This window comes from Monodelphis domestica, chromosome X (genome assembly GCF_027887165.1).
Source record: "Monodelphis domestica isolate mMonDom1 chromosome X, mMonDom1.pri, whole genome shotgun sequence".
Taxonomy (NCBI): Eukaryota; Metazoa; Chordata; class Mammalia; order Didelphimorphia; family Didelphidae; genus Monodelphis; species Monodelphis domestica.
Window position 1 is genome coordinate 31,504,042 of NC_077235.1, and position 23,043 is coordinate 31,527,084.

General features: G+C 42.4%; 1 protein-coding gene across 1 annotated transcript in view; it reads left to right on the top strand.

The window, feature by feature from the left end:
• The window catches only part of NEXMIF (neurite extension and migration factor), a 198,264-nt gene that overhangs the window by 94,320 nt on the left and 80,901 nt on the right, over positions 1 to 23,043 (top strand). The window contains exon 5 of the mRNA XM_001362112.4: positions 17,312 to 17,433. The gene's annotated coding sequence lies outside the window, so the exon portion shown is untranslated. The remainder of the gene's footprint in view (positions 1 to 17,311; positions 17,434 to 23,043) is intronic.

The following is a 23,043-nucleotide window of genomic DNA, read 5'->3' on the forward strand; positions in this document are numbered from 1 at the left end:
GGAGGGGAAGAGAGAGAAGGGAGGAAGGGGGAAAGAGAGAGAGGAGGGAGGAGGAGGAGAGAGAGAGGAGGAAGGAAGGGAAAGAAAGAATGGAGGAATGGGAAAGAGAGAGGACTGAGGAGGAAGAGAAGAGAGAGGAAGGGGAAGAGAGAGAAGGGAGAAAGGGGGAGAGAGAGAAGGGAGGAAGGGGAAAGAGAGAAGGGAGGAAGAGGGAAAGAAAGAAAGGGAGGAGGGGGGAGGGAGAAAGAGAGGGAGGGGAGTCAAGGGAATTTGCAGAAACGGTCTGAGGCTAGGCTTGGACTTGGGGGTCTTCCTGACTCTGCTGCGCCACCTAGAGTCAGGATTTGATCCTAGCTCCTCTGTCTCCCAATTCAGTCCTTTCTCTGTCATGTCTGTCTGTCTCCCTATACCTTGGGCCTCTCTTACGTACATCTGAGCTAGGTGATGCGGTTCTGCTGAAAGGGAATGAAAAACTAGCAATTTGCTTTCCTAGGAATGTGGATGGATTAATGTTAGTATTGGTTTCTCTCTGTGCTAACCTTAACCTTCTTTTGGAATCAGAATGAGCAAAGCTTGGGGGATGAGAGAGAGAGGGGGGGGGGGATTTTGTGTACAGATTTACAGATTCAGGGAGTCATAGATTTACAGAATGTTTAAGTTGGAAGGAATGTGAGGATGAGGCTTTTGTCCCCCAGCCCCAACCCTGCTTCTCCATCTTTTCTTCCCCCACCCCTAGGCAGCAGTCTAGAAGGGGACTTGGGGGTCAGTGTCCTAAGAGCTGTTTCCACGTTGATTTAGCATTGCTGGCCATGGGATCCTGGACATATTTTCCTGTCTGAACCTTTACGTCTCTGAACCCTATTTTCTTTACCTGCAGATTTGAGGGATTTGTTGATCTAGACTCTCTTCCTCCCTCCCCCAGATACTTCAATCTGCCCTACCCAGGGTTGAACTGCCCTGAGGGGATGGCTGGTTGGAAGGCCCCTGAGCATGGGGAGGGGTCCTTCTTGCAGACAGCTGGGTAGTGTCTCAAATAGAACAGGAGCATGTGAAGGCAGTGGCTGGTCCTTAGGAAAGCAGGAGCTTGCCTTAACCTCTCTCTAGACCTTACTCTGCTGCTGCTGATCTCTTGCTAGCAAAGCTCAGGGAACAGGGATTGGTAGGGGGCCTCAGTGCCCAGTAAGATAGATTGATAGATATAGACAGACAAACAATAGATATAGGGGGAAAGACAGGATAGATATAGATAGACAGATAGAGATAGGATTAATAGAATACATATGGACAGGCAACATGGATAGATGGATGGATGGATGGATGGATGAATAGACTATATCCTATAGATAGATAGGATAGATAGGATAGTCATAGGCTGGTAAGATACACAGGTAGACTAGATAGAATTAGATAGGATAAATAGAAAGACAAGAAAGATAGATAGAAGAGATAGATATAAACACAAGATAGAAAGCATAGACACAGACAGGATAAATATAGACATAATTAGGTTGGAGAGAGAGAGAAATAGACAGGAGAGATAGATAGACAGACAGATAGGATAGATAGGTAGGCAGATAGCTAGAATGATCTCCTTCACATTAAAGAGGAGGAAACAGGTTTAAAGAGTTTGAGTAATTTGTCCAAGGCCATAAAATACAAATGTGACAAGGATTTGAAATCAGATCTTAAGGATCCAAATTCAAGGCCCTTTTTCCTTAACCATTCAAGGTGAGTGAGACCCCAGGTGACACCTCTGTATGGTCGAGCAGTACATTTCTAGAAAAGACTTGTGGGAATTTTTTCCCCTGGGTGTTTATTTTTCCTCCCACAGCTTTGAGTATGTCCCTGGGGAAAGTCTCCTGCTTTGGGTTTTGCTTAAAAGTGCCTGAGGTCTCTGTTACAGTGAACACCAAAGGGGCTACTTGGCAATAACTCTAGAACATAGAGTCAACCAGAGCTGCTTCCTTAACCATATTTTTTTCTTTTTTTGTATTTTATTGTACCAATTACATGTAATAGTAATTTTCCACATAAATTTTCTGAAGTCATAAGATCCAAATTGTCTCCTTTCACTCCCTCTTCCCAGAGATGATAAGCAATTTGATCTGGGTTATGCATGTATTATCATGCAAAGCCTATCTATCTCCATATTGTTCATTGTTGTAAGAAAATACTCATATAATAAAAGCAAAACCTCCAAATAAAAACCCAAATAAACAATTGAAAAATGTATACTTTGATCTGCATTCCAACTCTAATTCTTTCTTGGAGGTGGTTAGCATTCTTTGTCATAAGTCCTACGGAATTGTCCAGGATCATTGTATTGCTGAGAGCAATAGCAAAGTCTTTCACAGTTGATTGCACCACAATATTGTTCTTATTGTGTACAATGTTCTCCTGGTTCTGCTTATTTCACTCTGCAACAGTTTGTGTAGGTGTTTTTAGCTCTTTTAAAAAATCATCCTGTTCTATACATAATTTCTTATAATAGTATTCTATCACCATAATATACCACAATTTGCTCAGCCAATCTCCAGTTAATGGAGATCCCCTCAATTTCCAATTTTTTGCCACCACCAAAGGGCTGCTATAAATACTTTTGTATAAGTAGGTCTTTCCCCTCTTTTTTATCTCTTGGGGACACAGACCTAGTAGTGGTATTACTGGATCAAAGGGGAGTATGCATTATTTTATAGCCCTTTGGGCATAGTTTCAAATTGCCTTCTAGAATGGTTGGTTCAGCTCACAACTCCACCAACACAAGGCAAATGCATTAGTGTCCCAATTTTGCTACATCCCCTCCCAATATCTATCACTTATCTTTGCTGTCATATTGGCAAATCTGATAGGTGTGAGGTGGTACCTCAGCATTGTTTTAATTTGCATTTCTCTAATCAAGAGTGATTTAGAACATTTCCTCTTATGATTATTGATAGTTTCAATTTCTTCATCTGAAAACTGCTTGTTCATATTCTTTGATCATTTGTTGGTTGGGGAATGGCTTGTATTCTTCTAAATTTGACTTAGTTCTCTACATATTTGAGAAATTAGACCTTTATCAGAGATAAAATCCCTACAAGTCATTCCCCAACTCTTAGGTACCACTTCACACCTGTCAGATTGGCCAATATGACAATAAAGGACAATGATAAATGTTGGAGGGGATGTGGCTAAATTGGGATACTCATACATTGTTAGTGGAGTTGTGAACTGACCTAACCATTCTGGAGGACAATTTGGAATTATGCCCAAAGGGCTATAAAAGAATGCATACCCTTTGATCCAGGAATACCACTACTAAATCTATATCCCAAAGAGATAAAAAATATTTATAGCTGCTTTTTTTGTGGTGGCGAAGAATTGGAAACTAAAGGGATGCTCTTCAGTTGGGGAATGGCTGAGCAAATTATGGTATATGCTCATGATAGAATACTATTGTGCTATAAGGAATGATGAACAGAATGATTTATGAAAGAACTGGAAAGACCTGCGTGAACTGATGCAGAGTGAAATAAGCAGAACCAGGAGGTCATTGCACACAGTAACTGCAATATTGTGGAAGGATCAAATGTTATAGACTTTGCTATTGACAGCAATACAATGATCCAGAACAATTCTGAGGTCTTATGAATAAGAATGCTTTCTACCTCCAGAGAAGGTACTGTTGAAGTAGAAATGCAGGTGAAAACATGATTTATCACTTGTTTATCTGAGTATATGTTTTGGGGTTTGGGTTCTATAAGATTACTTGCTTACAAAAATTAATAATGTAGAAATATTTTTTGTGTGGTAAAACATGTATAAACCCAGATTGAATTGCTTTCAGCTCTGGGATGGGGGGGGGTGGAAAGATGAGAGGGAGATAATATGGATCATATGACTTTGAAAAACTTATGTGGAAATTTGTTTTTAAAATAAAAAAATAAAAATAAAGAAATTCTTCTTTTCTCCATAGATCTGTCAGTATAAACTATTCTTTGTTGCCCTAATTTACTTATGGTATCACCCTTTATGTCTAAATCATATTCCCATTTTGACCTTATCTTGGTATACAGTGTGAGTTATTTATTGGTCTATACCTAGTTTCTGCCATACTGTTTTCCAGTTTTCCCAGCAATTTTTGTCAAATAATGAGTTCTTGTTCCAAAAGCTCAGATATTGGGGCTTATCAAACACTAGATTGCTGAGGTCATTTACTCTTAATCTATTCCATTGATGCAATCTGTTTCTTAGCCAGTACCAGATTGTTTTGATGATTGCTGCTATATAATACAATTTGAGGTCTGGTACTGCTAGGTCACCTTCCTTCATATTTTTTCATTAGTTCCCTTAATATTCTTGATCTTTTGTTCTTCCAGATGAATTTTGTTATTGTTTTTTCTTGTAATAAAAGAATAGTTTTTTGGTAGTTTGATTGGTATGACATTGAATAAGTAAATTAATTTAGGTAGAATTGTCATTTTTATTATATTAGCTCAGCCTAACCATGAGCAATTAATGTTTTTCTAGTTGTTTAGATCTGACTTTGTTTGTATGAAAAATGTTTTGTAATTGTGCTCATATAATTCCTGTGTTTGTCCTAAATATTTTATATTGTCTAGAATTATTTTAGATGGAATTTCTCTTTCTGTCCCTTGCTGCTGAACTTGGTTGGAAATATATAGAATGCAGATGATTTCAGTGAATTTATTTTGTATCCTACAACTTTGCTAGTTAGTAATTATTTCAACTAGTTTTTTTCATTGATTCTCTAGGATTCTCTTAGTATACCATCATGTCATCTGCAAAGAGTGATAGTTTAATTTCCTCATTGCCTGGTTTAACTCCCTCAAATTCTTTTTCTTCTCTTATTGCTAAAGCATTTCTAGTACAATATTAAATAATAGAGGTGATAATGGGCATCCTTGCTTCACCCCTGATCCTATTGGGAAGGTTTCTAATTAATATCCATTGCAGATAATACTTGTTGATGGTTTTAGATAGATACTACTTATTATTTTAAGGAAAGACCCATTTATTCCTATGTTTTCTAGTGTTTTAAATAGGAATGGGTGTTTTATTTTGTTGAAGGCCTTTTTTGTTATCTATGGAGATAATCATGTGATTTCTGTTAGTTTGTTATTGATATGGCCAATTATGCTGATAGTTTTCCCTACTATTGAATAAGCTTTGCATTTCTGGTACAAATCCCACTTGGTCATAGTGAATAATCCTTGTGATATATTGGTAAGTCTCTTTGCTATTATTTTAGTTAAGATTTTTGCATCAATATTCATTAATATGTCACATCCTGTACCATAATTTTCTTTCTCTGTTTTTGGTCTTCCTGGCTTAGGTATCAGCACCATATTTGTGTCATAAAAAGAATTTGGTAGGACTCCTTTTACTGTTTTCCCAAATAGTTTATATAGTGTTGGGATTAATTGTTCTTTAAATGTTTGATAGAATTCACTTTTGAATCCATCTAGCCCTGCTGGGGTTTTCTTAGGGAGCTTTTTGATGATTTGTTCAATTTTTTTTTCTGGGATTATTTAAGTATTCAATTTCCTCCTATGTTAATCTGAGCAATTTATGTTTTTGTAAATATTCATCCATTTCACTTAGATTGTCAAATTTATTGTCATATAATTAAGCAAAATAGCTTCTAATGATTGCTTTCATTTCCTCTTCATTGGTGGTGAATTCACCCTTTTCATTTTTGATACTGGTAATTTGGTTTCCTTCTTTCTTTTTTTTAAATCAAGTTAACCAGTGCTCTATCTCTTTTGCTTTTTCATAAAACCAATTCTTAGTCTTATTTATTAGTTCAATGGTTCTCTTACTTTCAATTTTATTAATTTCTCCTTTGATTTTTAGGATTTCCAATTTGGTTTTTAATTAGGGATTTAAAATTTGTTTTCTAGGTTTTTTTTAGTTTCATGCCCTATTAATTCATTGATCTGCATTTTCTCTATTTTATTGATGTAGGCATTCAGAGATATAAAATTTCCCTAAGTACTGCTTTGGCTGTATCCCCAAAATTTTGATACTTAACTACATTTTTGAGCTTTTCTTACTTTTTTCTGAGAAGCCTGGACCAGAGGTTAAGAAGTCTGCTTTAGAGAGGAATAGAAGCGGGGAGAAGGCAGCCCCATTGCCATTATATAAAATAGACCTATAGTTCATCCATAATGTCATTCTCCACACCCTACACCTCCTCCACTAAGGTAAAAAGGCAAAGACTATTCCCTTCTACAACCCGCCCCTTGCAGGTTGTTTTGTCTTCCTTTGAGACAACACTAAATAGGAATTCTAATTTCCGTCATGCTAGTGTCTTCTCTCCAAGATTACTCCATTTATATCTTATATGTCCTTAGTTATTGCATATTCTATCCCATTAAAATACATACTTCTTGAGGACAAAGACCATGTCTTTTGCTTATTTGTAAGTAATATTTATTGTCTGTTGACTGCCTGCATCCCAGAGCTGGGATCAGGTACTGTACAGTGCCTTTCATCTGGGGCCCCTGAACTCTTGAACAATCCCAGAATGTCACAGTTGGAAAGGACTGTCGGTATCATGTGTTCCATCTACCTCCTACCAGAGTAGGAATCCCCTCCCTAGATCCCTGTGAAACAAAAGGTCACCCCATATCTGCTTGAGTCTTTGCCCCATGATGAGGAAGTCTCACGTGGCAGTGTTTGGGGTTTGGATACAATCTTGACAATGCCATTTGTGTTACACTTGGAGGCAGCCCAGGAACCTCCTATACATCTCTGACAAGATCATTTTGGTTTCACTTGGGGGTCTCCAGGTGATGCTGCCAGAGCCCAGAATCAGGAGGAAACAAGGTCTTCTAGGGGGAGGAGGTAAAAAACAGTCTTGACTCTTCTCAAGTCCCAATTCTTTCTGAATAGATATAAATGACATTTATGTTATACTTTAAAGTTTATATTATGCTTTGCAAAGATTATCTCATTTGAGCCTCAGTAGCAATTCTTGGGAATTAGGTACTCCCCATTTTACAGAGGAGGAAAACTGAGGGTCAGACAAGGTAAGCTAGTTAACCCACCCTTAGTCATATAACTATTGAGTGTCAGAGACAGCAGTCAAGCATCACTTCTTAACTCCAAATTCAGCACTAAGCCACTGTACCACATGATCTCACACCCCCCAACTTTGGATGGAAAGCAATATAATGTGCTGGAACAGGTACTTTTGCCTTTTAAGCCTCAGTTTTCTTCTCTGTAAAATGAAGGGGGTGGGCTGGATGATCTCTTTAAGTCCCTTACAGCTCTAGATGCTATGGTCTCATTGGCCTGACCTGTAAGGACAATCCTGCTTTGAGGTTCCAAGAAGGGACCCTTCTGCCTAGGCGGCTGGGGAAGTGACAGTTCCCAAGAGCAGCCACAAGGGGGCAGAGTGACCTTGTACACAGCTCAGCCCCTCCTCAACTTCTGACCTGGCAACCTTGGGATACTCCCAGAGGCTCCGCTCTTTTTTTTAACTAAAAGAAGGAAGAAAAGGCAGCAGACCCCACGAAAGAAATGGAATCCAGAATTTCTGCTTCCGGTTTAGTGCTTCGTCTAAGGAGGGAAACCTAGGTTTCATTTTGACAGACTGGCCAGCAGGTAGCTTTTTGTATTAGTCAGCTTTGGGAAGGATCCGGTATCTCTAGTCTGTGGTGAGAAATGAGCATGATGGTCCCTCTTCTGATCCCTCAGCCAATATACTCTTGGCTCTGCCATGGAGTTTTTTACCTTGGACAGGTTTCAGAATAACAGAATCTTAGAGTTGGAATGGCCCTCAGAAGGCAGATTCTCCATCTTCCAGAAGGAACCTTTTCTACAACATTCCTGACTAGAAGCTATTCATGCTATGCTTGAAGACATCTAATGAGAAGAAGCTCATTACCTCTCATAATCTCACATTTGGAAGGCATCTCAGAGGGTATCAAGCCACAGTCACTCCCTGCAACTTGACCCCCTGCCCAGCCTCAGTTGCTCCTGGTTCTATTCTCTGAGGCCAAGCAGAAGCAGTCTAATCCTGCTTCTGTGTGATAGGTCCTCCCATCCCTCAAGTTTTCTTTTCCCCAAATCAAACATCCCCTGTTTCTTAAACCAGCAAGTGGTCTGCTTAGGGTGTTATCTCTGGACCCTTTGTTATATAAAATCTGGTTGCCCTACTGGAGGTACTTCAGTTGGTGAATGCAATGTATTTGTTTGTCAGTACCCTGCCTAAAATCTGGCCCCCAAGCCTCCTCACACTAATCCAGATGTGGCATGACCAGGGCAGAGTACAGCTGGGCCTCTCTTAATGCATCCAAATGTCATGTTGACTTTCTTAGTTGCCAGATTAAACCATTCAGTGATTTCAGTTTAACCTAAAGTCTTCAAAGATATTTTGATCTTTTTCACGAAAGCTGTCAGCACAGTAGGCCCATAGTCAAAAGGACCTGAGTTTAGATCTGGCATCACATACTTAGCAGTTGTGTGACCCTGGGCAAAGCACTTAAGCTATGTCTGCCTTAATTTCTTCATCTGTAAAATGGGGATAATAATAGCACCTGCCTCGCAGGGTTCTCATGAGGGTCAAATGAAATAAGATTTGTGAAGCACTTAGCACATTGACCAGCAGGTTAGTAGGCTCTTAATCAATGCTTGTGCCCTCACCTCTCAGTGAATTAAATTGGTAACTATGATGTTAAAGTCCAAAGGTAGTGCCTTTCCTGCCATTGATGGAAAAACACTTTATTACAGAATGACAATTGACAATATTTTTCATCTGTTTATTAACCTCTTTTCAGTTTCATCTTTAAACATTCTCAGGATGATCTGGTTCAAATTACTCTTTTACTAAGTTTTCCATATGCTTGTTTTTTCCCGTTTTAGATGAGACTGTTCAAAATCCTCCTCCATTCTTTTCCTTCAGATTTTACAAACGAGTTTGTCAGGAGATCAAATGTTTCTTAGTTGAGATGTTTTGTTGTTATTATGGTGATTGTTTTTTTTAAATATCAGTTACTTACAAAATGGTTATAATCCGCATCAATGTCTGTTTCTTTATCCATTTACCATTTTAAGTGTCAACTGCTTATTTAAGTAAGTTGAATTGGAGTTGCTTCAAGTTGCATAGCATATCTTGTCATCATTTTCTTTCTCATTTGTATTTTTGCTTCTTATTTATTTTTTATTTCAATCTTTGTTCAGAGAAGGTTGATGGTGTGGCTAACTATGAGTTATGGCTAATTGATTTGGAAAATCACTCCTGTATCAGTTGTAGTCACTTCCTGTTAAAATATAATCAGTTTCACTTTTTTTCAGTGTTCACCATGTCCATTGTCTCCTGACTGTTTCTTGAAGAAAGTATTTATGATATATATGTGGGAGTGGGGGTGCTGGGGGAGGTTGTACATTATATAAACCTGTAATCTTTGATTCCTGAACCATGTTTTCCAACACATTTTTTGCCATCCTTTCCTATGCTTACCTTTGCATGGAAATCACCAAGTAGCAAACTATATGTTGATTTAATTTGGAATGTCTTCTCAAGGTCTTCATAGAATTTCTTTGCCACCCACTCCTCTGCAACAGATGTTGGCACATAAGTTGTAATTATCTTCCTGGTGGTCTTTTTGCAAAAGCTCATCATGAGCCCTGCATTATGAGATGACCACATGTCCCATGAGATATTTCTCATTGCCTTTGGACACATGATAAAAACCAATGCCTTTATTTGCATTTCCAAGGAGAATTTGTTAGAAATCTATTTAGCTGCAAATTCTTTTTATTTTCTGTTTCATTTGTATCAGGAATGCCAAGATTGATGTGACTCATTTCTTCCAGTGGTATATCCACTGAGGTCATTAGACACAGATCTTGTATTTAGAGTAGCAATAGCTAGGTTGATGCTTCTAGACAACTGAAAGACTAATTTCTACTGCCCTGTGTCTCCTTCCAGCACCATCACTGTAGAAACAGAAGGGGGTCACATAGGATTGAGGGCCATTTAGCATTTGTCTTTGCCTCCTGGGTTGCTCTGGTCAAAGAATTCAGGGCTGAGTAGTTGGCTTATTGGTGAGAATCCTCTGAGTGATAATAAATCTAGAGTAGATTATGGATTTAGGGCTAGAAGGGACATTAGAGGCCTTCAAGTTCAACTCCTTCATTAAGTTGGGGAAAATGAGACCATAGGTGAAATGACTTGCCTAGGCACTCACTTTCTAAGCATCTTGTCCACCAACTACCCACGCCTATTGTGGGCATGGTGGCCCCCCGTACCAGGTGATGGGTATACAGAGACAAAAATGAAACAGGTCCTGGTCTCATAATATTACTAGGGGAGTACACCAGCTGCACAGGTGGGTCAATACAATATTATTTGAGGAGGAAGACAGAGCATTAAAAACTGTGGGAATAAGAAAGACTTTCCATAGGATATGATAGATGAGCTAAACCTTGAAGGAAAAGAATGATTCCAAGAAGTCAAGTAGAGGAGGAAATACATTCCAGAAATTAGGAAGAGCCTTTGCAAAGGCATGGAGGTGGGAAATGGGATATCAAATTCAATGAACAGTTAGTAGAGAAGTTTGGTTAAAATGGAGAGTGAATGAAGCACAGTAATACTAAATTATATTGGAAGATAGGCTGGCTGGGGAGGATTTGAAATACCAGGTGGAAGAGTTTGTATTTTATTCAAGAGGCATTAGGGATCCTCTGAAGATTTTTGGGCAGGGGCATCACAGTCATCAGATCTGATTTTTAGAAAGATTAATTTGGCAGCTGTGTGGAGAATGGATTAGAGAGGAGGAAGACTTAAAGGCAAGGAGACTAATGAAGGGGCTATTGCAGCCATCTAGAAGGGAGGTAATGAGGTCCTAAATTAGGGCTCTGGCCATGTGAGTTGAGAAAAGGAAATGAATACAGGAGCTATTGTGGAAGTAAGAAAATGGAATGTTCTAGGGATAACTTCCATAGGCCCACACTAAGACAGTGGCAAACTGAACCTCATGTCTTCTCACTTTAAGTGGAATACTCTTTTACCCATCCCACTAGGCCTCTGTGAGCCTTATATACTTAAAAACCCCTTACTTTCCTTCTTAGAATCAATACTAAGTATTGGTTCTAAGGCAGAAGAGCAGTAAGGGCTAGGCAATGGGGGCTAAATAATGAATCCAGGACCTCCTGTCTGCAGGCCTGGCTTTCTATCTGCTGAGCCACCTAACTACCTCAGCTTTATGTACTTATGTCCCTCCAGTAGTTACTTCTGGTGAGTTCATGATCAGGAGGGTAGAATTTGTTCTTTGTCTGAGCTCCCTAGGCCCAGCAGCAAGAGGGATGAGGTTCCTCCTTCCTTTATGTGATGCAATATTAGGAGTCCAGAGTTCCCTGGGAAGCTGTTGTTGCCTTCTCTGGCAGCGTTTGGGGGAACTTGCTCAGAATGGGAATCAAATTCATTGTTGTCTCCTTGGGCACCGAGCCCTGCCATTTTGTTTTAAGAAATCCTTTCCTTTTCTGATGTTGTGGGTTCTAAGGCCCCTCCCAGCTCTGACATTACTTGTTCTAAGGTTCCTCCTAGCCCTCATATTTCTTGTTCTAAGGCCCTTCTCCATCCTAACATTCCCTGTTCTAAGACTTTCCATCTCTTGCATCCTTTGTGATATACTTCACCCTTCCCTGTGCCTAGAGCTGTGCTGAAGCACATAGGATGTGTATACACGGTATATTCTTTTTTTTTAAACCCTCACCTTCCATCTTGGAGTCAATACTGTGTATTGGTTCCAAGGCAGAAGAGTGGTAAGAGCTAGGCTCTTAGGTTGAGTGACATGCCTAGAGTCACACAGCTAGAAAGTGTCTGAGGCCAGATTTGAACTTCCCATCTCTAGGCCTGACTAGAGATCAATCCACTGAGCCACCCAGCTGCCCCCTTACATGGTATATTCTTGCTGATAGCTTGCCCATCAATCTCATGTAATGCCACTTGGAACACTTGCCTTGGACTTCCTACTTAAAGACACTGTGGATATGATGACCTTCTGATCAATGGATGTCAGTATGACACTGTCTTGAAGTTGTATAGCCAGTACTCTGGAGTCCAGCCGAGGTTTGCCTTGCCCCCTGGAGCTGAGGGAAGGAGTCAGGAAGTGAGGCAGATGTGTTCTAGCTACATTGTCTTCATCGTTAGTGGTTATTAATAATTCAGATTTGAATGGTAATTACAACAATAATTTTGCTCCTTGGGAAAAAATGTCAGTTCTTGCCGGAAACTCCTGTGTTCCCTGAAACAATGTATTAGACTCCAAAGACGGAAGAGAAAGCCATGCACACTCAGTGAGTAAGCTGTCACAAGGAATGCAGTGGAAGGAAACACTGAATTCATTTGGAGGCTATTTGGATGTTACCGTCTATTTTCTTTTGCTTTGATAGCCTTACATTTCATTAAAAAAACTAAGATCTGGCTTGGTTTGGGGTTCAGTAAATGAATGGGATTTATTTCATTATGATAAAAAAAGCATTTGAACCACCATCATGGGGAAGAGGAATTATCATTGCTCTACTTGGCCAGATTAGCCTTCAGGGAGTCCGTATATTTGGGGGGAAATTACATTTTTATTTTAATATAATGAGTTTTCTTTTTATTTTATTTTAAACATTTAAAGGCATTATTCTGAGAAGGATCTCTGCTTCACTGGCCTGTCAAAAGGGTCCAGTACCCAAAAAAGCTTAAAGACTTATGGGCTAGAAGAAACTGAATCAGGTGGGCCTGTGCTGGACAGCTCCCCTTCAGACTTCTTCCTGTATTGTACTTGTAGTGGAAAGTACAGTACTAGATTTGAGATCATGGAACCAAAGTTGAAAATCTAGGCTCTGATGCTTAATGACTCTGTGACTGTGGGCAGCTTCCTTACTTTTCTAAGATTTAGTTTTCTCATGTAAAAAATGAAGGATAAGATAACATGTAAGGAAAAGCATTTGGCAAGCCCTGAACACTATAGAGATGTAAGTTGTTATTTCTAGGCCCAGGGTCCTAGTTCCCTCCTCCTTGTCCTGGTTTTTGCTCTGGTTTCTTAGGTCCAGATGCTGCCCATCCTTTGATGCACAGGGAAGGGGGGGCACCGAAGGGCTGACCAGTCTTTTAAGAGGTTTCAAGGGAGGATTGTCTGTGAAAGAGGGGAAATGTTATTCCCCTGTTCCAGGCTGTGGGCAAATCCAGTCCTGATTCTCCTGCTAGCTTTTTTTTTTTTCTCATAAAGAAAAATCAGACCTTGTGTTGCTGTGCTCTGTTCTGAGTGGGTAAAATTTTAACTCTTGCCCATTGGAAGAGGGGAATGATGGTATAGGGAGCTATCACTGGGAGCTGTCCAGCAGAGTCTGTGAGCTGGACCCATTGAAGTCCTAGAATCCTAGAATGAAATGGGCTTTAGAACATCAAATTTTTACAGTTGGAAGGGACCTTAGAGATCTTCCAATCCAGTGTTCTCATATGACAGATGAAGAAACTGAGGCCTAATCCCAGAAGCAATATTCCATGATAAGCCAGATAGGCCACATGCATCAGGTCAGAATAGCATTTGATCAAGAGAACCTAAAAGAAAGATCATGTTGCTCAGGCAGTAAGAAACTGGAGCTTGGGGGTGGGGTGGGGGGTCGGGGAGCGAGAGGGGATGCAACCATCACATGGCTTACTCTTCTCCTCATCCAGTGAAATGTGCTCAGCTTAAGTGGAAACAGCTGCTCTGCTGTAGAGGGGGAAAACAGGCTTGTGCTCCATGTTCAGCTGGCTGCTGGGTTGCCTCTGAGTTGTGTATTCAGACCCCTCCTCCTGTCAGGCATTTAGGAAATAAGGGCTTTGGTAATGGGTTTGTAAATCGAGGTTGGTGCTGATGAGGGCCCTCCTCTTGGGAATGCTGTGTGTGTGTGTGTGTGTGTGTGTGTGTGTGAGAGAGAGAGAGAGAGAGAGAGAGAGAGAGAGAGAGAGAGAGAGAGAGAGAGAGAGAGAGAGAGAGAGAGAGGGGAGAGGGAGAGAAAGAGAGAGAGGAGAATGCTGGCCTTGGGCTGTTCCAAGCTTTTCTAATTAGAGCACATAGTCTACCTCTTTTGTCTGGCAGATGCCCGCATTATTCATGGATAGAGAAGGTGGTGGTTATGTGTCATTCACCAGCTCCTCCGTAAAATACCTGAAGAAGTAACAAGCCTGATAATGGACTTGTGTCTTCTTCCCTGGTTGTTTTTTCTACCTGGAGGAGGATACTGAATCCATGGGAATAGCATGGCTACTGGGAAGAGGCCTGGCTTTAGAGGCCAAGGTTGGAATCCTTACTCTTCAACTTCGTAGGAATTGCCTCTCCACTAGCTTCTCTTTTCTCCTTTCAAATGACCTTCTGTACTTTATCCTTTAACCATCCTTCTGGCTCTAAGTTCTCTATTGTGTGTTTTAAGGCCCCTTTTAGCTCTGACATTCTGTGCCCTAAGATTCCTCCCTGATCTGACCTCTGATCTTTCACACACTTGTAGAACAATGGGCACCCATACAAGTGACTATTGAATGGTAAAGCCTGTAAACCTACAAGAGCCCCAGTGGTGACTGAAGTGGTAAAGATTCATGTGGGTTGGAGTAGTCACTGAAGTCTTCCTGGAAGAGATGGGACTTGGAGTGGGCCCTTTGGGATGGGGAAGGAAAGCTAATTGATGGGGAGGTGGTGGTGCCAGCACTGAAACAAGTCAGCAGACACTGAAATAAGATGGCAGACTAGTGTGGTTTTCCCTCTAAGTTGTCCACATGACAGTCCCAGCACCTCCCCTTAGAGGCTTTGCCAAAGCAACATTTATTGATGCCCAGGTCGGTAATCATGTCCCCATTGAATTGACCTTAGCTTTGTAGGCCCTGGGGTAAGTGATACATAGCACAGACATTCCCCTGTGCCTCAATTAATCCTTTCCCCATGACAGGTGACAGACTCACACAGAGGTTGCCTGATTTATTAGCTTTGAACCCTGGGTGCGTTTGACAGTGGTGGAATTTTCAACCAATGGGTTATCTTGAGCTGTCATCGAGTGTTTATTAAGCGCCATATCTGAGTCTCACCTGGAGCAGAGGCTTCTGGGAAATTTGCCTCTGCCAGCATGGGCTAGGAAGAAGGGTGATGTGTTTGTTCTCAGACATTCTTGCTATTGCCTTCTGGAGTAAAAGCAGGAACTCACTGGCTGTAGGGGTAGGAGTCTGCAGAGAGTTATGATTAACATGGCTTCCAACAAGACCTGAAGTTCAGTCATTACCAACTGACTGGAATTCATTGGAACTGGTCATCCTAGGGAGCCCTAATCTTAGGGACTTTGAGACTTACCAAATGTTAGCTCTGGTGAGAAGAGCACTGAGAAACTTGGGAAGCCAGGGGGTGGAATTCTCAGTTCCACCACTTAAGTAGCCACAAGGCTGTGACAGGTGACTTCTCAGATCCTCAGTTTCCCTCATTATAAAATCAGGATAAGAGTACTTGTACTGCCTTCCTCACAGGCTCATTGTGAGGAAAGTGCTTCATATTCCTTAGGGAGCTGGAGAAATGAAAGCTATTCTCATTGGTCCAGACTGGCCAAGGACATGCAAGGAGCGATGACTGGCAGACAGAGGTCTACGAACACCAAGGCCATCCTCTTTCCCCTGTACTGAACTGGGAGCTCACTGGTTGATGGCAGGGACCATGTTGTGCTCTAGTCAGCATCTTTTTCCTTCATCTGTTGTGAGGACAGTGTTTTGTAAACTGTGAAGGGCTGTTTCAAATGGAGTTATGACAATGATTCCCACCAGTCTGCCCTGTGCATCTGGCCCTTCCGGCTACCTCTGGAATGTGTCTGTGCTGCACCCCAGTCCAGGATTTGGGGCACACTCTGCAGCAGAGTGCTAAAGGGGGGCAGGCTGGGCTGAGCTGGACTGGCAGAGACGGCCTCCAGGGGACTTTGTCTCTCCTGGTAATTAGACACATCTCTGCTGCCTCTGCTGTTGCCGCTGGCCCCTTTGTCTTTCTGTAGCTCTGAGAATTGCATGTGCTTTGGCCTAGAGGCTTGGGATTTCCAGTGTGTGGCTGCAGGCGGCAGCAGCCACCACCACAGGGTCTCTTTGGGACCAGATTGAGGCTGCCCAGAGGGAAACAGAGCTAGAGGGGTGGGGGTGATGGGGTGAGGTGGAGGGTGGGAGTGGTAACTAGAGGGCTGAACCAGGCAGGAAAAGACCTGGATTTGGCATTCAACATTTGTCCGGATTGGGATTTTTAAAAAATGACACCCCCCCCCCCAGACCTGGATTTATGTCCTACATTTGCATTGCTTATTAGCTGTGTGACCTTTGGAGACTCCCTTCCCCTCTCTGAACTTCAGCTTCCCCAACTGTCAAATTAGATGAATGAATCTGATGATTGCTAAGGGCCTCCCAGCTGTAAATTCTAGGACCCTAAGGGTGTAAGATAGAAGAAGGAGAAGGATATTTGAGTTAGGAGCCCTTGGTGCTAGTGTCATGTTCAGCTACTCATTAACTGGGAGACCTTCTGTAAATCACTCCCCAGCCTACCTTGGCCTCGGTTTCTTCCTTTCTTAGATGAGCAGATTGGAGTAGATGCCCTTCTTACCCCAGAGAAGAGTTACCAGCTGAGGAATGTCTTCACAATCATACTCCCCAAGATTCTGAAGAGGCTTCTGGGACTCTTCTAGGCAATTTCTCACCCTCCTGAATGTGTTCAAGGAGGAATCCACCACACCCATTCTCCTTATTCTAGACCCTTCAAATTGGGGGTTTCTTTCTACTGCCTAAGCTCAGGACAGGGTGGAGCTGGGACGACAATAAGAGCAATCATGGTAATAATAATAGCCACTTACATTGCTGTGGTACTCTTTACAACTGTCAACATGATCTTACTGCAGCACGGATGTGACCAGGCCATGCCACTCCCTTGCTCACAACATGACACCTATCTGCCTAAACTTGGGAGGGTCCTCAGAGGGGAGAAGGATTTGAAAACATCCAATGCCAGAGCTGGGAGAGGTCTCAGAACAGAGAATACCAGAGCTGGAAGGCAACATAGAATGTAAAGCATCAGAGTTAGAAGGGACCCAAAGATATAGAATGGAAGGGTTGGTAGAACCCAGAGAACACGCTAGATCACACCTGAGAGAGACCTTGGGATACAGAAAATTGGAGAGCTAGAAGGGACCTTCCACAGAGAGGACAAACTAAGATCCAGAGAGGGTAGGTCATTTCACACAAGTGCCTGGTGCAGCCTTCTTTTTAAGCCCATAGGACACAGGATGCAAAGCCACTCAATCCAAACCCTTTGTTTTACAGAATCTCGGCATCTCTGGAGTTGGCAGAGACACCAGTGGTGAACATCTAAGCCAGTTTGCAGCAGGCCACAAGACTCGAGGGACCTGAGACCTGGCACTGACTTACCCAAGCTCTCACGGCCTGTAAGTTAAGCAGCTTGGGTCAGATTGGGGAGGGGACAGCTAAAATGGGGTATTTGAATGGTTTTTGACATTTTCTCACTTTTCTAGAGCATTGTTAAGGCTTTCAAAGTGCTTTAATTATGTGATCATTTGAGACTCAGTATAGCCCTGGGGAGGTTGGTGCATTCACAAAGCTTCTTGTGATGTGTTCTGAAGGGCTTCTCTTGCAAGTCCCCATATTGGGCCTGCTTACCTTATTTCAATGGGAATGATGGAATCATTGGCTAGAAATGACCCTTAAACATGGAATGTCAAATGTCAATACTAGAGTAGGTAGTAGAATAGAGATTGCTGAAACCTGGAGCATCAAACCTGGGAGGGACCTTAACAGAGTGCTGGGGGACAACTTAAGAACATGGGGTGGGTGTCAGCCAGAGAGATGCTTAGAACACTGAACTATCTTTACTAGAGAATGATAGAACAAGGAGAGAGAAGCTTAAGAAATCAAGTCAGAGCTGGGGGGCATCCTAGATCTTGGAATGTCAGAACCCAGAAAGTGATTTAGAACACTGAGTGTCAGAAGTTAAAGTATAGATTGTTGTATAGAATAATTGAGAACTGGAAGAATCCTAGAACACAGAATGTGAGGATAGGAAAGGACCTCAGAACATGGAATATTAGAACTTGGAGGTGCTTTAGAACACTGAATGCCAGTGTTAGAGGGAAGCTTAGAATACAGATTGTGGAAGCACAGACTATCAGAGCTGGTGGAAACCTCAGAACCCAGAATATCAGAGCTAAGGAGAAGTTTAAAAGATGGAGGAAACCAAGTTTTGCTCTGAGCTCAGCCATTGGCTTGTTCTATAACACAAGGGTCATTGTAGAGAGGTAGCATGAGACTCTGGTACTTCCCAGCTCAGACATCTACTAGCCCTGTGACCTATGCCTCAATTTATTCATCTGTAAAATGGGATTGGCCTCAATGGCCTCTAATGTGCTTTCTGGATCCAGGTGGATGAGGCCCTGATCACTGAGAAAGAGTAGAGTTAATGAGGGGGGTAGAAGAAGAGAACAATGAGCCTGACAATATTGGATGTTTCAATGGAATTGAGATGAAGAATTCTTCAAGTCCACCCTTATTCCTCACCTACTCTGTGCAGGGTCCCATGATGGACAGTAGGTGAGCTTCAAAAGTTTGGGAAGACATGATCCACACACTCGTGGAGCTTACAGCCCCAGAGAATCGAACCAAAACACAGAACTGTCACATCCATGACTTGATAAGAACATCATGGAGATTCACAGCCAGGTAGTGAGGGCTGAGGGGAAACATTCTCCTGACCTACCCATCAGATCAGGAAAGCCTTTCTGGACCAGGTGGCATCCTAGGTAGGATTTCATGAATAAAGAGAAATTTCACCAGGGGGACATGCCAAGATTGGCATGGGCTCGAGGCAGCTGCTGGGGTAGGGGAGGAAGGGAACAAGGCCAGCACAACTTTGGACCTAGACTGGTCCACTTGGGTTGGATTCTTAGGTTCTTTTTTTTTAACCTTTTCCTCTGTCTTAGTTTCAGTTCTAAGACAGAAGATTGGTAAGGGCTATGCATTGGGAGTTAAGTGACTTGCCCAGGGTCACATAGCTAAGAAGTATCTGAGGCCAGATTTGAACTCAAACCTTCTTGACTCCAGGCCTCACACTCTATCCACTGTGCTACCTAACTGCCCCAGTTCTTATTCAAGATATAATGGAGGAGGACAGCTGGGTGGCTCAGTGGATTAAGAGCCAGGCCTAGAGACGGGAGGTCTTGGGTTCCAATTTGACCTCAAACACTTCCTAGCTGTATGACCCTGGGTAAGGCACTTAACCCCCATTGCCTAGCCTTTACCACTCTTCTGACTTGGGACCAATACACAGTACTGATTCCAAGACAGAAAGTCAGGGTTTTTTAAAGATACAATGGAAAGATCTCTGGACCTGGAGTCAGAAGGTTTGAGTCCAAATTTTGCCTCTGGCACTTAATATATTCATGACCTAGGCAAGTCATGTCAGCCTCTCTTAGACTCAGTTTTTCCATCTATAAGATGTGTTAATAATAGTTCATTCCTTACCTCACAGTGTAACCAAAAGAAAGAAAACACTTGATGAAATGCTTTCAAGTGTTATGGAAATGGATGTTGTTCTTTTTCTCAGGTTAGGCCTCTCTAGGGAGGTCCCTGGAATCTGGGCCACAACAGTTCCACTCTCTGCCAAGTTGTATTTTGCCTTCTTTCTTTTCCTGCTGGTATGACCTGTGTAAAGGCCCCTGTAGTTCTCTAGGGAGGAATTGTGGGGGGTGGCAGTAGGAGGGTGTGGTACCTTGGTCAGCATTGACCAGAGCCAGTGACCGTGGGGAGCTCTAGAAGGGCCTGCTCCCCAGTAGCCTAGGAGGGCCAGCCATGGAGGACAGAACAAGGCAGAGAACAGAGAACTGAAGGAGAGGTGTTTTAGAAACTGGGCCTTTCTCCTTGTCCTGCCCTTTCCTCTTTCACTATTTCCTTCCGTACCAGTGTTCTATTTTTAATCAGACCCCCTAATCTCCACCCTCATTTTACTTTCCTTTCTCCCCCTCCCTTCTTATTCCTCTCTTATTTTTCTCTTGGGGTCTTTTTAAGCTACCCCCCCACTCCCTCCCTAGTATTGCTTCCCTCCTCACTCTCCCTTTCCACCCCTCCCATTTTATTCCCCTTTTATTTTTTTAGGGTCTAGTAAATTCCCTTTCCCTTCTCTTTCCCTCCCCCCTTTTTAACTCCCTACCCCACCCCACCCCTTTGTTTTCCCCTCTCAACTTCCCTATAGGGTAAGATAGAAGTCGATACCCCAATGGATCTAGATGCTCTTCTCTCTCGGAATTGATTCCACTGAGAGTAAGGTTTGAGTATTACTTTTTAGCACTCTCTTCCTAGCCTTCTTATAGTTGTATTCTTCCCCTCCCCCTCCCATGTGCCTCTTTGTGTAGTATATATTATCCTAAATTTCTTATTCCTTCAAGTTTCTCTTGGTGCCATCTTCTCCCCCCCTTTCTTTCTTCTTTTTTATATATGATTTTAAACCACTTAGTACCCCAGTCTCTACCTATGGATAATTTTTCTAACTACTATAATAGTGAATGCAATTTTTGACAGTTACAAATAACATTTTTCCATAGAGGAATATAAACAATTTGGCCTTATTGAGGCCCTTAGAGAACAAAAAATAAGACCCCTCTCTTTCCTATTTACATTTTCATGTTTCTCTTGGTTTTTGTATTTCAATGTCAAATTTTCTGTTTAGTTCTGGTTTTTTCTTTACAAATATTTGAAAATCTTCTATTATGTTGAATGCCCATACTTTCCCCTGGAAGTATATAGTCAGTTTTGATGGGTAGGTGATCCTTGGTTGTAGACCTAGTTTCCCTTGCCTTTCTGAATATCATATTCCAAGCCTTGCGGTCATTTAGTGTGGAGGCTGCCAGATCCTGTGTAATCCTGATTGGTGCTTTCCTGCTTGGGGACTCTTAATTCCTCATAACAACTCTCAGAATGCTAGTAGGAAAGGAACACACACACACACACACACACACACACACACACACACACACACACACACACAGACCTCCAGAGCATCACTTATAGCCTTACTTTCCTCTCTTTTCCCACTGCCACCATTTTAGTACACACTCTCAGTATCACCTTTCTGGACTGCTGAAGTAGTCTCTTTTTGCCGTAAGTCTCTCCCCTGTGTTGTTACACAGTTGACAAAATCATCTTTCTAGTCCTTTCACTCTACTGCTCAAAGATTATCGGTGGTTCCCTGTGGCCCCTAAGGAAGGGACTTCAACTCTCCTCCACAATCTGGCTCCACTCTCTTCCAGACTTATTTCAGATTGTTTCTATTCCTGCGCTCTGCTCTCTGCTCACATGGTCCCCCTTTCTGTCCCCAGTGGAGACCTTCCACCTCTGCTCAGGATGGACCTTTTCTATAATTGACACAACCTCCTTTTCCCTCCTTATTCGGGGAATTTCTGAAATAGCTCCTCTTCCCCACTTCCTGCTATTTGGTCCTGCCTTTCCCTTTGGACTTCCCACAGCAGTTTGATTGGTGTCTCTAATGCACTTGGGGCCTATAGCAGGTAATGATGACAGCTTCAAGTTTAGATTTTGCATAGGTGCTTTACTTATATTTTATTCTTCCAACAGCAATGGGAAGTCAGTGCTATTATCCCAATTTTACAGATGTTCTCTTTATTCCCTCTATTAGATTATAAACTCCATGAGGGCAGGGATTATGTCTTCTCTCCTCTCACACTTAGCAGAGCCTTCCATTATGTGTACAGAAGGTACTTAATAATGATGAATTCATGAGGATTGGCCTGGGCCCAGTCATTGTATCTAGGTTGTGAGGGTAGCATAGCTACAACCAGGTTTGGCCATTGTGTTGTCACTGAGGCAGTCATTGACTATTTCCAGGCCAGTGATGAGGGCATAAACTCCAGTTTCAGCTGCCTCTGCTCTCTAGCCCCCTGGCTTCAGACTGCTAAAGGCTGACAGGTTTGTGTTTCCTGGGGGTTCCTGGGATTCTGACCAAGTGGATTGGAGTGGGGAAGGTAGACAGGAAGGGTGGAACCTGGGAGGGAGGTGGCATGATTCTCTCTCCTGTGGAGTCTTTGGGGAAGCCTCCCCTTACTTTCATGTGCAAACATACGCTCGGTCACACATTCCCTCCCCTCCGCCCACCTTATCCCAGGCCCTCTCTCACTTTGAGTCCAAAACTATCTCATTCTTAAACTTGACCCTTACTTCCCTGTTATCTGGGCAATTCAAGGCACTTCGGATTTGGCTAGACCTTCAGAAGGCATCCAGGCTAGCCCTGTACCAATCTCACCTTCCCCCCTACTGCTAGTTTTAACTGAACTCCTGTGAGAGCTTCAAGGGGGCTCTCTCACCCGTGGGGTGCAGCCCCCATAATAAGAATGGTCCTTATTCAATCAAGCCAAATCTTGCAGCTTCTACTCCCTGATCTAGAGCCAAGCCAAGTATATCTTCTATTCAGCAGTCCTACAGATGCGTGCTAACAATTCTCCTAGACACTGCTCCTTTGCCTTTTTCCTTTCCAATTTAACCTAATCTTCAGAAATACTTTCAAGTTCTCTTGAACTCTTCAAGTCTCAGTTTTACTCTATCTTGGTCACTCTTCTCTGGGCCTGCTCTGGACTTAGTTAGCATCTAAAATATGGTGCCCAGAACTGAGCCTGTTACTTCAGGTGAGGTGTCATCAGGGCAGGGAAGAGTGCTGGAACATTTATTGCTTCCCTAGTCCCGGACATAATTCCTCCTACAAAGTAAACTAGGGGAGGATTAACTTCTTTGACCGTATGTCACGTTGCTGACTTGGAAGCTACCTAGATGTCCAGATTTGGGGGGGGGGATGCTTCTTCCATTTTGTACTTGAGGTTGATTTTTTTTACTCAAGTAGAGAATGTTACATTTATTCCTCTTAAATCTCATCCTATTAGATTGGAGCCAGTATTATATACTGAGATCTCTTTGGATCCCAGCTATAATTCAGTGGGTTAACTTACCTTTCTTGTTAGCTACAAATATGGCGAGCATGC